Source organism: Alosa pseudoharengus, unplaced genomic scaffold, assembly GCF_046254945.1.
Source record: "Alosa pseudoharengus isolate Yale_2024_CS ecotype anadromous, Long Island Sound unplaced genomic scaffold, YU_APseudo_1.1 YU_APseudo_1.1_scf_12, whole genome shotgun sequence".
NCBI classification, from domain to species: domain Eukaryota; kingdom Metazoa; phylum Chordata; class Actinopteri; order Clupeiformes; family Clupeidae; genus Alosa; species Alosa pseudoharengus.
This window is the reverse complement of record NW_027468587.1, coordinates 25,889,284-25,906,783: the sequence shown is the minus strand read 5'-3', so window position 1 is coordinate 25,906,783 and position 17,500 is coordinate 25,889,284. Positions and strand designations below refer to the sequence as shown.

Here is a 17,500-nt window from a genome sequence, read left to right as displayed (position 1 = left end):
GCTGGTCATCTACCGCCCTCCAGGCCAACTAGGCGACTTTATGGACGAACTTGACACTCTGCTGTCCTCCATCCCTGAGCATGACTGTCCGCTTCTTGTTCTCGGCGATATGAACATCCACTTAGATGCCCCAAGCTCAGCGGACTTTTTGGCCCTGATCCACTCGTTTGACCTCAAACTGGTTCAAAGCCCACCGACTCACAAAGCTCACAAAGAGCATGACTTGATCTTCACTCGGAACTGCAGCACAGACACCCTCATGAAGACGCCTCTCCATCTTTCTGACCACTTCTTCATCCAGTTCAACGTCAGCCTGACAGAACAGCCTCCGGCTGCTCAGCCGATGGTCACGTTCCGCCGCAACATCCGGAACCTGTCTCCAACGCACTTTTCCTCTGTGGTTGCCTCCGGTCTACCTCCACTCAACACCTCCTCTCTGGAGGTTAATGAGGCCACAGACTCGCTCTGCTCCACTCTGAGCTCGTGTCTAGACAAGCTGTGCCCTCTTACCACAAGGCCAGCTCGATCCAAACACTCTCATCCATGGCTAAATGATACCCTCCAATCGCAGCGCACCAAACTCAGAGCCGTGGAGAGGAAATGGCACAAATTCAAACTAACTGATGACTTCAAAAACTAACAGACACTCCTGACCTTCTCAGCCAGCATCACTGCTGCTAAGATGGCTTTCTACAATGACAAAATCAACAGCGCTACAGACACTCGAAAACTTCTCAACCTTCAAATCGCTACTCAACCCTCAGCTACCTCCTCCTCCATCCAGCCTTACTGCAGATACCCTCGCCTCATTTTTTACAAACAAAGTGGCGGCAATCAGCAGTCAATTCTCTACATGCCCACTCAACGCATCTGACTCAGATACCGCACTCTGAGACTACAACCTCTAGGGACTGCTGGAACATCTTTTTCAGCATTCACGCCTCTCTCCGAGAATGAAGTATCTAGACTCCTGAGCTGCAGCCGTCCTACCACATGCTTGCTGGACCCTATACCTACGAGCCTACTTCAGTCCATCAGCCCGACCATCGCACCAGCTATCACACATGTGATCAATGCCTCGCTTACCTCCGGCGCATTTTCTAACAGCGTTCAAAATGGCCCGGGTAACATCGTTACTTAAGAAAGCTTTTCTCAACCCTGCTCAAGTCGAGAACTACCGCCCTGTCTCACTCCTGCCTTTCCTATCCAAAGGCATTGAACGAGCAGTCTCCAAACAGGTCTCTGACTTCCTCTCACAGAACAACCTTCTGGATCCAAATCAGTCTGGGTTCAAAAGCGGCCACTCTACCGAAACGGCTCTGCTGTCTGTAACAGAAGCCTTAAAAGAAGCCAGGGCGACCGCTCGGTCATCAGTACTCATTCTGCTTGACTTATCGGCTGCCTTTGACACGGTTAATCTCCGCATCCTTCTCTCTACTCGCTAACATGGGAATCTCCGGTTCTGCTCTCTCCTGGTTTGAATCCTACCTCACAGGACGCTCATTTAACGTATCATGGCTTGGCCAGCTATCTGCACCTCACCATCTCACCACAGGGGTCCCCCAGGGCTCAGTGCTGGGCCCCCTTCTCTTTGCTATCTACACCACCTCCTTGGGACAGATTATCCGTTCGCATGGCTTCTCATACCACTGCTATGCAGACGACACACAGCTCTATCTGTCCTTTCCACCTGATGACCCCTTGGTCTCAGCACGGATCTCGGATTGCCTCTCGACATAGCTACATGGATGAAGGCACACCACCTCCAGCTGAACCTCTCAAAGACTGAACTGCTGGTCCTCCCAGCTAAACCTACCATACACCACGACATCAACATCAAATTTGACTCCCTGTCTGTTTCACCTACCAGGACTGCAAGGAATCTAGGAGTTGTTCTCGATAACCAACTAAACTTCTCAGATCATGTTGCCTCAGTCGCCCGGTCATGCCGTTTCGCACTCTACAACATACGGAAAATCAGGACTTACTTGACTCAAAATGCTACCAAACTTCTGGTTCAGGCAATAGTCATCTCACGACTCGACTACTGCAATGCCCTCATGACAGGTCTCCCAGCCTGCACAGTGAAACTACTTCAGATGATCCAGAACGCGGCGGCGCGCCTGGTCTACAACCCACCCAAAAGGGCACATGTTACCCCGCTGCTCATCCAGCTAAACTGGCTACCTACATCCGTCTCTATTTTCAAAAAACTCCTGAAGATCGAGCTCTTTAGAGAACATCTCCTCTCATAGCAACACTTACAACAAGTCTTGCTGATCCTAGCACTCACCAGCTGTCTTAAACTGACACGTAACTGTTAAAAACAGCACTCACTGATGCACTTATTCTTACTGTACTCTAATGTTTTTTTTAAATTGTCCTAAAATTGTTGAGAATTGCTCTAAAACTTAAACTGTTTACCATGTTGTTAGTCGCTTTGGCTAAAAAAGCGTCAGCCAAATGTAATGTAATGTAATGTAAAACAATTTATAAAAAAAAATATTTACAGTAGGTCAGTATACTGTATATATTTTTGTGAATTATTAAGCCATAGAGTATCTAAAAAAATAGGAAGGAATATCCGCACACAAGCTCCCCTTCTTTTTGTTTATTAAAGTTCCACCATAAGTAATTTCAATGATTAGCATACTACTACTGTAATAACATGCACATGAGCTTACATGCAAACATGATGTGTTAATGCACAGATGAAGACATTTTCAGAAATCAAATTCTTTCAAAGTTACACCATTTCAGTGATAATTACAAAATGTCATTTCAGTTAAACCTCTGTTGTGTTCTGCTAAATTAAAAAAAAAAAGTACTACTAATTGCTCAACTGATTCATGCTTGATTGCAGCCGGCAATATGTCTGTAGAATAGCTAATATTGGTATTACTGCCTGTTCTCACTGGTTTCCACACCGCGCACACTGTGTTTTTGTTAGAGACCTTAGTGTTTCTCTAAAAGCTGTTTAGAACAAACAAGTGTATCTTCACCATAAAGGCAGTGTGTGTGTGTGTGTGTGTGTGTATGTGTATGTGTTGTCTGTATGCACAGGGATGTGGAATAAACATTTACAGTGTCTAAAACCGCTCACATTCTCAAGCATGTGGGAAACAAATATTAAGAGTCTCACAGTATAGATCTGTGCCATTTTCCCTTTTAACCGCTTAATCTTAGTTTCCCCACACGGAACATTTCACAGAGAGACATGGAAAGATGTAAAGACACGCGTACACACTGAAACTGCCATCTCTCTCTCTCTCTCTCTCACATACACAATCACACACCCACCCACACATACACACACACACACACACACCATCACACACAGACAAACACACTTTCCCCTGTGGAGTGTTCTGAAGAGAGCAGCAGACATAGTATTTTGAGCTAGGCTTTGATCACAGGCACTTGTGCTGCGAGTAGCCTGACAGGTTAGCTGTGAGCTGTGTGTGTGTGTGTGTGTCCTCCCGCCTTGGTCCCGCTGCTGGAGTTAGAGGCTCTGAGGATGATCAGAGGCGAGGTTAAGACTGTAATGGAGTTGTCAGTCGAGCTAATCTTTCTCCTCCTCTCTTGTGACAAACCTTTCAACCCCTCTCCCTCCTTTTTTCTCCTCACACGGTCATATCCTTCACTTCGGCTTTCGGAACGTTTTTGATTCTCTCGGGTCTCTCCCACCTCTCTTACCCCCCCCCCATGTTTTTTTTCACTCTCTGTTCTCTCTCTCCCTCTCTCCATGTTTTCAGTTGTATGTGTGTTGTGGACATACTTGGCTGACTGGCCTGTGTGCTCTTCTCTCTCTCTCTCTTCCTCCCTGTCTTACGCACGCACGCACGCACACACACACACACACACACGCACACACACACACACACACACACACACACACACACACACACACACACACACACACACACACACACCTTTCCTCCAGTCAGCCTATTCCATGCATGCCTGATCAACCCCATCATGTATGGGGATTGTACTGACCCCGGCAGCCGCTTCGCTGCTCTCTGTGTTTGCCCAGTGTCAGTGGACACCCCGAGGTCCAGTGGTCTCCTCTGCTGGCCAGGACTGAGTGACTCTCAGTGGCTCTTCCCATCACCCACAGGCCTGACCGGGATACTGATTTCTTGGGTAGTCCGGACACACTGCTTCGGACACTAGAAAGCAGAGCATACTTACCCATGCCCGGTTTCAGACACACTTACTCATGCCGTGCTGCAGAGAGAGTGGTAAAGCATGAAAGAGAGAGATAGAGAGAGGAAGAAAAAATGAAGTAGTGTGAGAGAAGGATAGACAAGGGAGAGACAAGGGAGAACGGAGGGAGAGTGAGAGAAAGGGACACTGGTCAGAGTGAGAAACTTTAATGAGAGTTCACCATGGAGAGTTGGCCGGCAGCTCCTCAAGTCATTAGGGTTGGGGTTGGGGGGTCATGCTCTATTACTTGGAAGTGGCTATTGGGACAATGCACTGCACACAAGTGTATGCGTTTGTGTGTGTGTGTGTGTGTGTGTGTGTGTGTGTGTGAGAACAGCCTGTAGTGTATCGATTTCCTTGTGATGGAGTTGCATGGTCAAATAAATGTATTGTGTCAAATGTACGTACATTTGCGAACATAGCATTATCAGCGCTATGGACAAACCGCAGATAGCGAACGCAGTGATGCCCAAGTGTACGTGGTATTTATCAAACCTTCACTTCATCGGGTAATCTGCGACTTTCTCTGCCTTTCTCCGCCCCCTACCGCAATTTACGAACGTCCACAACTAAACGACACAGCCTACATACAAGCACAGTTCAATGAATTCAACTGATGACAGCATTAAAAAGAATCAAATTTTTAGCGATCATGAAATTATACATGAAAAGATGTCAACAAGACGTGCGCTTTCACGGGCAGTTTTTGGACATAACGCGGAATGTATAATTAGGTGCTCTTTACGCTTCCCCTCCCATCTCTTTACGGTAAACTCCCACTTTCCCCTTGACCATACCATGAATGCATATTATGCATGACACGGAAAAGCACAATTTGCCATTTTCAGCTCCTGCAACAGCCAGTCTGCACTTTTACCTCAGTGCGGCCTGTTACATACCTCGCCGTGATTTTACGCACACTTTGAGAAACAAATACCCCTGAAGTGGGCGCAAAAGCGTTAGTACATCTGGCCCAGAGTATTATAAACTCATCTTTTTTGCAAATCCAAAAATCCCAAAACACTAAAGTCCTCCACATACAGACACTGACATGAGTGTGCCGATACTCTCTGTCATTTGCCCAGCAGAGAGTTTTAACTGACAAACATTCAATAAACAATGGATTTCATTAACACTTTGAAAGCTGCGCTGTTTTCGGAAGTGCCAGCAATCTAGATCATTGTTGACGATTTTTGTAGAGCCACAGCGTATTCTATGTTATAACTATGGACACATACTATGGCTCGTTTGAAAGGTGGGACTCAAACCGTTTATTTCTACATGCCTCTGTTCTTGAGAAATTCCATGCTAAACAGTGGCTAGTTTTCATCAAAATCCCTGTTCCTAGAAGTGCTTGCTGCCAAGGAACCAGTTTCCACTTTAGAATGGGAGCCAATCTCCCAGTTATTAAGTGCTATTTCACACAGCAACCTGGGCAGTGAAATGCAGCAATGAGGTTGAGCCATACACTTGCTTATTCTACAACTGTTCTCCTACTATTTGGGATTTATTCAGACAGTATACAAGTAGGTTATGCATATTCTATTTTGGTACTTACTACTAATTAGTATGTAGAGATCAAGGCTTACAAGGTCATTATTAAGATTATATCAATAATAAAGGCCTAATTCGTCATGAACAAGAAATTTGTGAATAAACACCTAACAAATGGTTAATGTTGCCTAACACATGCCTTACAAGTCACTAATACACGTATTAATTAGGTATGTATTGGTGGCTAACATGTGAACCTTAAAATAAAGTGTTACCAAAATGCAATATTGTGTTTTTGGCACTCAACGCATGGGAACTAAAAAAAACCGCAATATTGTGTTTTTGGCTCTCAAAGTGTTAAGAGGCACCAACAAAAATAGAACTGAATTGTTATCCACAAGGCGTCATCGAAAGGGGTTGGCAGTAGTATGCGGGGCTGTACTGGAAACTATGTTATCTAATGTAATCGAACATCGATAGCAGGGTGCACCACACTCATGTTGGCGCCTATGTGCGGCTGATACTGGGTACTTGTGATACTTGTGATCACTGGAAAATGGCATTGCATAGGTTTCCTAAAAGCAAAATAGTCGGGGTGAGAGGCCTTAGCACTGAACATTCTGATTACCGGTACACTCCCTAAAGGTCAGGTGGAGGCACAGACCCCTGATTGGGCCATAATTGCCCAACCTGGCATAGATTAGGCAGATTTGAGAGAGATAGAGAAATATTATGATATTGTCATGATAGTGTCAGGAACACAGATATAATATTCCAAAAGAAGCCCAGGTGTCAGGAACACAGATACCATTTCAATCTAGGCAGCACCGCCCTAGAGCACATGATGCAGTACACTTACCACATACCAATTAAAATTTGGTGCAAAATATTTGACTGTGTAATCCAGCCCAGTGCGCTGTACAGAAGTGAGGTATGGGGTCCACTCACTGAGCATAGCCACACTAGATAGGACAAACATCCTATACTGTAGAAAGCCTACATCTGTTCTGCTGATTGATCTTAAAAATCCAAAAGAAAATACCAGCCAATGCATGTAGAACATAACTAGGCAGATTCCCATTGGCCATCAACATGCAAAAAAAGAGCCCTCAAATTCTGGATGCATTTCCAAACAAGTCCCACTGACACACTGCATTTCAATGCAGTAAAAACTCAAGATCTCAACCCTAAAAGGAGTCATCTGAGTCGGTTTGTACTGAGACTAATCTCCCCCTAATAACTTTCTCAGACAAGTGCTACTTTCAAAATGAACACCAATAAGATCATTCAAGAATCTAAAGAAAAATATTTGGAACATTGGCAAAAACAAAAACCCAAAGCAAATTAGAATGTTACCGGTACATCTAAAATCTTTTAGAGATATAAAGCAGAGACAGATCCTGACCAAATACAGGTTTCCAAAATCTAGAAGAACAAGAACTTACAGGGACAGACAGCAGATCTTACTGCCAAATATGTCACTGAATGCCATAAGGCAAGGGACAGTGGTTAAATAATTACTTTTATACCGCACCTATCCATATAATTACACAGACAAACACCATACATGCACACACACACACACACACACACACACACACACACACACACACTCACCAGTTTGTTTGTTAATTTTGGATGCGTATCTATTTGCCATGTACTGTATTCAAAGCATTCTCTATGTAAATGTACAGTATGTCTAAATGTTCTGCTTTGGCAATGCAAAAATATTTGTCATGCTAATAAAGCTCACTTGAATTGAATTGAATTGAATTGAAGAGAGAGAGAGAGAGAGAGAGAGAGAGAGAGAGAGAGAGAGAGAGAGAGAGCAGGGCCATTTCAAGGAATTTGGGGGCCCCAAGCAAAATGGACATGGAGCCCCCCCCCCCCCCCCCCCCCCCCCCCCACCGCACGCAAAGCCTACAGGAACCACCGCATAGCCATACAGTTTAAGTTCACCCACAGTTTATATAAATACAAAATTTTGACAGAACAAATACTGCAGTTGCATATATATATACTGTGCATTAGTTTTGAACATTTTGAACATTTGAACATTTGCAAAAACACCACCGTACCATAAAATCCAATATAAATGTAAAAAAGTGCACAATAACTAAATCCAACATACTTAAACACACACACACACTCACATTAACATTTTTCAGTTCTCACAAAGTGAGAAAATAAAACACTGCCATCTTATGCAGAAAAAGGATGCATTGTTCAAACTATAAAGAGTGCAGGTTGTATAGCAATTTAAAAATCCAACATAAATACAAGTACACACACAGTCACACACACACATAAGATTAACCTTTCAGGCCATCTTCATCAGTGGAGGTATCCTTAGGAAGAGCCTGAGGGCTGAGAAATGTATGCAAAGCACCTTGAGGGAGAAAGAAAAGATATGTTAGCATTTCCATATTTTGATATTTAGAAGGGATGCAGCTGCTTTCACAACTACCAATGCTTACTGTAAAAACATCCCAAGCTAATGTTATACATTGACCTAGGCCTACTTGTAGCTTAACATAGCATTTAAGCATTCTGCTGTTTGAGAATTAGACAGACGCACCTGGTGCTTTAAAGACAGTAAACAGCTGCATGCATGAATACTACTAGACATGAAAGTTCCAGTCTGCTTTGATGCACGGAATTTATCGTGTGGTTTTCCTAACCCCCATTTGGTAAATAGATTATCACGGTCGAATAGTTAGTATAGCAGAGAAGCTATGCCACTTTCATCAAAACCTATTACAAAGCTATAGCAATGTTATGTCATTAAATATGATAAACAGTGATTCTGGAACAGATCTGCGTCTCCCTTATCCCGTGAATAAACATATTACAGTATGTAACCATATTCCGTCCGTTCGGAAAAAAAAGTTGCGCTAACTGTTCTAGTTTGTTACAAGCAGCATGGACCGTCAGGCAGGTAGTTAACATAAACATTTTTTGCTAGGCTAGCCTTCCTGCTGCGACATTACACCATTTGTACAAGACAAGTAGAGCTATTTTATCCAGTGTAATTTATCACTTACCACTATCTTGTTTTTTCTTGTCATCCTCTTCCTTTCTCTTCTGGCTTCCGGACGCATAACTCCGCTTCATTATGACTTAGGTTTTATATTTTCGTGGGGTGGGGTGGGGGGGGGTCGTCAACAGGCTTCATCATTAGAGACAATTAAACATGATTAAAAACGGATTTTAGTATGTGTGTGTGTGATTATGTGTGTGTTTGTGATTGTGTATGTGTGTGTGTGTATGTGTGTGTGTGTGTATGTGTGATTGTGAGTGTGTGTGTGTATGTGTGTGTGTGTGTGTGTGTTGATAAGGTGGTCGAGGGATGACATTGTGTTTGGCTGTCAAAGTTTTTGTTTTTATTGTTAGAGTAATAGAGATACCTGTACATGGTATCTGCACATTTTTCTAGTGCAACTTAACGACAACTTAAAAAAACTGTTTTATGCAATAGTTTTTTTCACTAACTAAACACCCACCTCATTTTGGATGCCTAGAGAAGTTACCAAATATAGTATTTTGGGGAAAGAAAAATAATTTACAGCTATAAAAATTTTAGGGTCTGGGCTGCTTCTTTTGAAGCTGGCTGTACATATCTGGTTGTGCTACTGGCTGAGGCTGACTGTTCTTCACCTGTGTCTGTAGTAGCCTAGGCTACTTGCCAAAGACATGTGTACTGGACTGGATTCCCTTCAATATTTTTTTCAAAGGTAAACTAAGTTATTTAAATATTTTAATAGGCCTACTTTATATAATTTACTTTGTGCATCTATTGTCCCATATGCACAGCAAAACATGTTACATGTTCTGAATGCCTTTTTTAAAAACCCGCTACCTTACCATGAACACAGAATTGATAGTTTACACCTCTTATTTGATCACTGCAACCCTGCTTACTGTAGGCTGAGCTGCCGCTGAGTGCCTCACATTGAGCAGGTGAAATCTGATTTCTCCTGACAGGCCTGGACTGGAAAACTGGCATACAGTAGCAACAGGAGATAAATGGTAAATGGTAAATGCCATTCTCTGCTTATTATGACCGCCACGCAGCGAAGCGGCGGTCATACAGGTTTAGTCAGATTTTTTTTTTTTTTTTTTTTTTCGCATGCCCAAATTTCCGTCAATGATTCCCGGGACACTGAAAGACCAGGGTACACGAAACTTGTTGGGCATGTAACCCCACATGGATAGCATGGAACCATCGTTTTTCGTTTTGATCTGTGGCCCCCCCGCTGGACTGGACCCCCCAAAAGGAGGGTAGGGCAGACACAGTTTTCTGTGAATATATCGAGAACCATAGGGTTTAGGAGGACCATTTTTTTTTGTATGTTGATCTCAAGGAGCCATGTCAACCCATTCCATAACCACTCATTTCATGTATAGCGCCACCTAGTTAAACACAAAAAAGTAAAAATGAGGTGTTGTAATTGAAGGTATCTGTGACCTAACATAGTCAAAACTGCACGAAATTGGAAGTGTAGGATCATTATGACACCCTCTGTATGCACGCCAAGTTTTGTGGAATTCCGTTCATGGGGGGCCACACAATAAATTAATTTATGTTACTATACACCAACTGGCCTGTAGGTGGCCGGAGACAGTTTTCTGTGAATATCTCGAGAACCGTAGGGCCTAGGAGGTCCACCTTTTTTATGTATGTTGGTCTTAAGGGGGCACGTCAACCCATCCCATTACCACTTATTTCATGTATAGCGCCACCTAGTTAAAAATTAAAAAGCAAAAAATTAGGTGTTTTCACCACAATATCTCTAGCTGACAAGGTCAAAACTGCACGAAATTAAAAGTGTAGGATCATTATGACACCCTCCGAATGTGTACATTTAGTGACGTACACCAACAAGGAAAGACCGGGGTACACAAAACTTGGTGGGCATGTACCCCCACATGGATAGCATGGAACCGTCATTTTTCGTTTTGATCTGTAGCCCCCCCGCTGGACTGGACCCCCCGAAAGGAGGGTAGGGCAGACACAGTTCTCTGTGAATATCTTGAGAACTGTAGTGCCTAGGATGACCATTTTTTTCCGTATGTTTGCCTCCAGGGGTCATGTTAACCCATTTCATGTGCACACATGTGCACAAACAGATACACACACACACACACATACATTCCCAGTAATCATACGTATGACACATACACAGTAGACATATGTACGCTTGCATGCACAGGCACATACGCAGGCACACACACAAGCACACACACACACACACACGCACACACACACACACTCACACACACACACACCCACACACATAACATAACACAAACAATCAAGCATTTCTCAGAATTATGAACAGGCAAGATGGAGGTGTGGTTGTATAAAATGAATTTTACATGTAAAATCTATGAACTAATCATGTTTTGGTACTTGTTGTCTAGCAGATACCAGTGAGAATTGAGTGTGGATAATGCAATTTAGTGAGACAGTTAGAATCATATAGGCCTTTCAGCGTGATTTCTTTTTGTGGAAAAAATGTGCTGGACTGGGCGGCGGTCATATTTTGTACCGCTCTGCGGTACATCTAGTTATTGTCACAATCACACACCCCCATCAACCAATTGGGTTTTTTTTCCCACTTCAGGGACAACTTCCAGTCAACATATTCAACACCAAAGCATCTTCAACACCAGAGCATCCTCAAGCCTAAGCTTGCCGACCAAAGGCGTAATGCACGCTTTAATGAAAATGACAATCTCTTAGGTTCAGATGTACTGTATTGGAGGCTAAACGCAAGTAAACTCAGTTTATCCACCTCTGAAATTTCTGAAATAGAGTTTATCCACTTCTTATTAGAGTTTATCCACCTCTCAAATGAGTTTATTCACCAATTGCGACTTTTAACAATGAAAAATCACACTGTATTATCCACCTTCACAATATGTACACTCATCAACACTCTATGAACCATTTGATACCACTAGTATTCTGTCCAAGCAAAGATTCTAGAAGCCCGGCGCAACTCCAAAAAGGATGACAAATGAATGTCCGGCTTGAGGCTGGCGGACAGGGCGTTTCAAATCTGGACTTTCTGGCCTAAATCAGGACGTATGGCCACCCTATATTGCTAACTGGCTTACCAACTCTTTCTCCTGCTCACTCTACCGCTCGCGTATAGGCTACCTGCGTATCTCTCAGGCCTATGCTACATGAGAACGATAGGCATAGTTTTTCTTACCGTTTTCACACCTTTAACGACACCTGTGAAACACATCTTCACTCTGCAACCACTACACTTCCTCCAGTAGCCTTCTAGTTCTTGATCTACGGAATGCAGATGACACCCGCACAGAACAAATGCTTCCCAAAAGGTACACTGGTCACTTAAAAAAAATTGTGGTTAAAAAAAATACACTAAACCAGATGGTGACATAATCATGATAAAGACACCTGAACATATAATAGGAGATTTGTGGACATACAGTACCAACGCAACTTACAAGAAAAAGCACTGGTTGAAATGGAACTCTCAGTGCATATCTGATTCAAATGGAAATAGTATGACACACACAGAAACACACACACATAAGAGAAAAAACACATACATACACTCATTGGACTCAGTGCATTTCACACTTAATCTTTTTGGCCCAGGTCTCAGCGACAGTAAGGACATGTTGTAAGCCTGAAAATCCAGCAGCCTGTCTCACATCCAGTCTGCCCCCTCTCTCTACCCCCCCCCCCTCCCCCAGGGTCTGCACATCAACTAAATGCTTATCAAAGAATAAACATGAATCCTAACTAATGTCAATCTAAATGTCGTCAGCATTTCAGCTGCAAACTGTGGCATGATGTGTTTGTCATTCCACCATCTTGTCCTCATGTTGCCTTAGGCACATGTTGAACGTTATATGTTTCAATGAGCATATTGCCCCAATTAACTCTGTAGTCATAGTATCCTGTCCTCACCCCAACCCCAACACAGCGGCATGACAGAAACAAATAAACGTCATTTTGGGTTAGGCATGGCGTCTCGTTAATCTACGCCAATGAGTCCTCCACACAGTGAAACGTTGTTGTTTATATCGGGCAGTGCAGGATTCCTTCAAGCCGAAATGCTCTTTTTTCACATTCAATGCTAAGAATAGTAGGTCATGTCTGGATGCCAAAGTGCCATCCATTTCTTATGCCGGGGTAACGGCAGGATCTCTTCCCCCCGCCTCCTCTGATTATCGTTAGGGCCGGGCATGGGCATGGGCATGGGCATGGGTGCGGGAGCGAGAGACATCTGTGATTTTATGAATGCCCGTTTCCGCCGTGTGATTCACGCTGGCTGCATGGGAGCCGCTTCCAGAGAGGTCAGAAGGACGGGAGGCAACAGACCAAACCCAGCACAGCATTCAGCCAACCTCTAAAGACACACACACACACACACACACTCCTACACCCAAGCACATACACACACACATGCACGCACAAACACACATTAACACCTATTTCTATGAAACAGACTCAATGTTTTATGCACTGAATACATAGTGCAGAAGTACATTGCTGCAAGAACTATACACACTGACGCACACACACACACACACAAACACACACACACACACACACACACACACACACACACACACACACACACACACAAACACACACACACACACACACACACACACACAAACAGTGCACTAGCTGCATATTAATGATCACCCCAGATTCATCCTGACAAGCAGGGTCAAATGCTGCCCTTGTGTAACCTTTGCTCTTGCCAGTAAAGTGTGTGTGTGTGTGTGTGTGTGTGTGTGTGTGTGTGTGTGTATGTGTGTGTGTGTGTGTGTGTGTGTGTGTGTGTGAGAAAGTATGTGTTGGCTGCTGAAGACCGTATGAATATGGAATATGAATCTATCACCATGATAGAGAGCATGGTCTAGAAGTGTGTGTGTGTGTGTGTGTGTGTGTGTGTGTGTTTGATGTAAGGTAGGACCCACCAGGTTTCTCCTCTGATAAATGATCCAGCATGAAAGTCTTCCCCACCTACCAGTCTGACTTGCCTGATAATTACAATATGACACAGTCCTCTATCTCCACACAACCTGGCATACTTGTTTTTTTCCCCCTCAGATGACAGCTGATGACAAATGGCTTTTAATCGGCAAGGTTGACGTAGGCTGTATTCTTTATGGAGCTAAACCTATTCATACAAGACAAATCGATGTGTATGCACTGTATGCATGACCACTATGAATCAAAATGAAAATTTAGTCTTCAAACCATTAATAATGGAAGAACATTACATGAGATTTCTTGTAGATGGATTTTGATTGCATTTCACATTCTCTACATGGCTAGTGGGGTTTGAATGTCTTACTTTTTTTGGATGAAAGCAGAAAGCTGGAAATAGCCATTTGGCTCTATGTTTATTTTAAATGACCATGGTCATTGAATGGCTATTTAGGGTTTGGTTGGATGGATCCGAGGTTGGCAATAAATGATAACTCAATAGAAGGTTTAGAGTGCCCCCTCTCTATGACAAACACACACACACACACACATAGATACACACACACACACACACACACAAATATATACACAGATTATACTTAAAAAGAACATATACTACATCTTGTGTATATTAAGTTCACAGCCAAAGATCAGTTAATTATAGTGTGTCATCACATAGCTCAAGATGCCCTTTGTCATGAAGAGTCAATCTGCCACTTGAATGAATTACAGTCATTTTGTGGGAATGTCTCAGGAAGAAGCTTGCTGACAATATGGCCTACAGGGAGCGACTCCACAAGCACAGTGATGTCTCCCAGCAAATGGCCTGATTTTTTCACAATTACCTTTTAACCCCCCCTCTCTCTGTCTCTTCTGTCATATCACTCTATGTTTCAGCTCAATATTCTCTCTCTCTCTCTCTCTATCCTTGTCCCTCTTCTCTTCTATGATCTGTCCTCATGATTTCATGTTATGCCCCCCCTCTGTCTGTTATGCTCCCTGTGATATGAACACTGAACACTGAGCATGGCTTGTAGGCTATGTGTTCTTGGTGGCTGCTCACGACTCACTCTGATCAAGGCCTTGTGGTCTGGGCTGCTCATCTACACTTTTCTTATCTAGCAGCACTCTAACAAGGAGGGACTAAAGAACAAGAGGAGGCTCTCTCATCATCTGCCAGTAGGCCTATCTTCCTCTTTTCAGAATCAAGTGTAAAGCACTGATATGGATCGCTTTAACAGTTATAGACCTCTGAAGTTCGCCTACAAAAAAGCTGCCATCTTTGAGATCCGGTATCTGGCGATTTTTCCTATGGGAAAATAACATTGGGGCTTTGAATTATCGCACCTGATAAGCTCTCGCGGGGGCGAAGAAGTCTGAAATGCAGACGTTTTGCTCAACACACTTTTGTTCTCTGCCTTCGAGTGGCTCCTGTTATCCTCGGTAGCCTACATAAAGATGGCAAACTTAGATAAATGCTACCCCAGAGCTAATTTGCAATGCAATTTGCCATAGGTAGTTAGCTTAGGTAGTTATCTCCTGATATGGGCAAAGATGGCAGCTTTGGTTCTGTTTTGTGAACTTTTCGGTGCGTTCATGGCAGTACAGTATAGGCTACATGGACACGGTAAAAAGTGCGTTTTGTGAAGTCTGCAATTGTAAGGTATCACCAATATTAATGTAATGTTATAGATCTATGAGTACATTCTTAAAATGGTTCTGGTCTAGACTTAAATATCTATTGAAAACTTCACAATGGAGCGTGTTTTTAGAGTGTGATCTGCAGGCGACCTGATGGCTATTTTTAGAAGGTGCGCTGGGGGCACCTCATAGACGTTCCGCGGGCTACCTGGTGCCCGTGGGCACCGTGTTGGAGACCACTGCTTTAGACCATTTTAATTTAAAACATTTTAAAAAACAAAGTACCGGTTCAGGCACCGTTTCGGCACCGGCACCGTTTTGAAAGTATCGATTTAGCACCGGTATCGGATAAAACCCAAACGATACCCAACCCTACTTAAGCGTCAAGCAGAAAGTTGAAAGTCAGTCAACTTTATGGTAAGAGCTATGACGCGGTTCAGCGACCAACGACCAGCAACCAATCAAATAGAATAAAGTATTGAGATAGAACATGATCTTACCTAGCGTTCATGGGCTTCGTAAAAACCTTTCTCCGAGTGAAAACATTATCATCACTTAATGTGTGAGTCAGAGGTCGGAAACTGGGGCTAGATTTTGCTAACAGAGTTGCCCAGTTAGGGGCTCGTCATCACTTTTGTCGTCACGTTGTAGTTCGTTTGTAGGCTAGTCCATGTGGCCTTTCATGTCCAACAGTTTTAATGTGAACTTGGGAATTTGCCCTTTTTATCACTTGAAAAGCTGCATATCATTCTTTCACGAGCATCTTACACTATATTTTAAGCAAATACAGTTGTTTGTTTAGGATTAGTGAGTGTATGTTTTAACATTTGTTGTGGCATCCCTGTTTGTCACACATTCTGATGGCAAAGCACATGAACACTTGCTGTCGGAAAAACAAAGTAGCCATGGGGGCGGTCCTTGTCATTCCGAGGTGCCCTGAATGCACCCGAACATAAAATGCTGTCACGTCAGAGCGGCCAAAGCGTCCAAAGTTTCCCTGTACTTTTTTCACAAGCATCCTTGACAGGGCGACCAGAGCTTCTTTGGAAGCTCAAGTCGGCGGCGGTGTGTAGTGTGGGCGACATGTGACAGTAGCCTACTTGCAGTCTTTGAGGTGTGGCTCCTGTCGAGGCTATCACTATCGACTCTACACACACAGTCGAAGTAGCAGAAAACGTAAACAAGAGGACAAGCTAGCAGTGTCAAGAAACGAAACAAGTGTTTTGCTTGACTAACCTTGGTTTTCTGGACTATTGCCATGTCTCTGGTTCCAGTTCCCTCAGATAGGGTTAAACTTTACGATCTCCATTTTACAAATCAGCCATTCCCTGTGTTGCAACTCTGGGAACTTTGTTAAGTTGTCAAACTTTTGTAAACTTTGTCAAACCATTCAAACTTCACAACTTTACAGTTTACAGATCACCTCCAATTCTACTACAAACCACTTACCCTCTGATCCCCATTTTTAAATATAGATATAGATTTTCAAAAGAATTAACTTTTTTTTTATGTTTTTCATTCATGTTTGTGTGAGTTAAAGAGCCTATTAAGTTTATTTAGGATGTGGGCTATATGGAATGGCATGTCGGGTTACCAATGTCTGTTACACTGGATTGGCCTCTAGCTTGTCCGTTCAGTTTTCAATGCAGACACACAGTGTCAGGAAAAAGAGAGGTGCACGATCTGTTGTTGCAAGGCTGAAATTTGCTGACATCATTTTGATGACACATTTGTGTTCATTTACATACACAAAAGTTGCAAGAGTAGGAGATGGAGTAGGAGATGAAGACTAATTGAGAAGTGATTTATTTTTGCGGAGAGAATGTGCAGGACTGAGTGGTATGCGCGAGGCCATGAACGGTGAGTATACTGCACATTTAACCATTTAATTTAATTCTATTAATGGTCTATATGGCCTATGTACTCACTACCATAATGCTCACTACCGCCACCCCATGAAGAAGAAATGCTGAATATGTGGTTAGAATGGTACAGTACTAACCCACATATCGTCATTACTGTTTACCTTCTACGCTTCTAAGGCCGGCTCCCAGGGATCATCCTCACCAGTATGAATCGCACTGAACAAAAGCTCAGATCCACTTCTCAGATATATTTCATCTATTGAAACATTTTACAGTGGTTCAGCAAAAGGCAATTTCCTGCTCA

General features: G+C 43.1%; 1 protein-coding gene across 1 annotated transcript in view; it reads left to right on the top strand.

The window, feature by feature from the left end:
• The window catches only part of tsnare1 (T-SNARE Domain Containing 1), a 108,782-nt gene that overhangs the window by 2,184 nt on the left and 89,098 nt on the right, over positions 1–17,500 (top strand). The gene's annotated exons all lie outside the window — the stretch shown is intronic.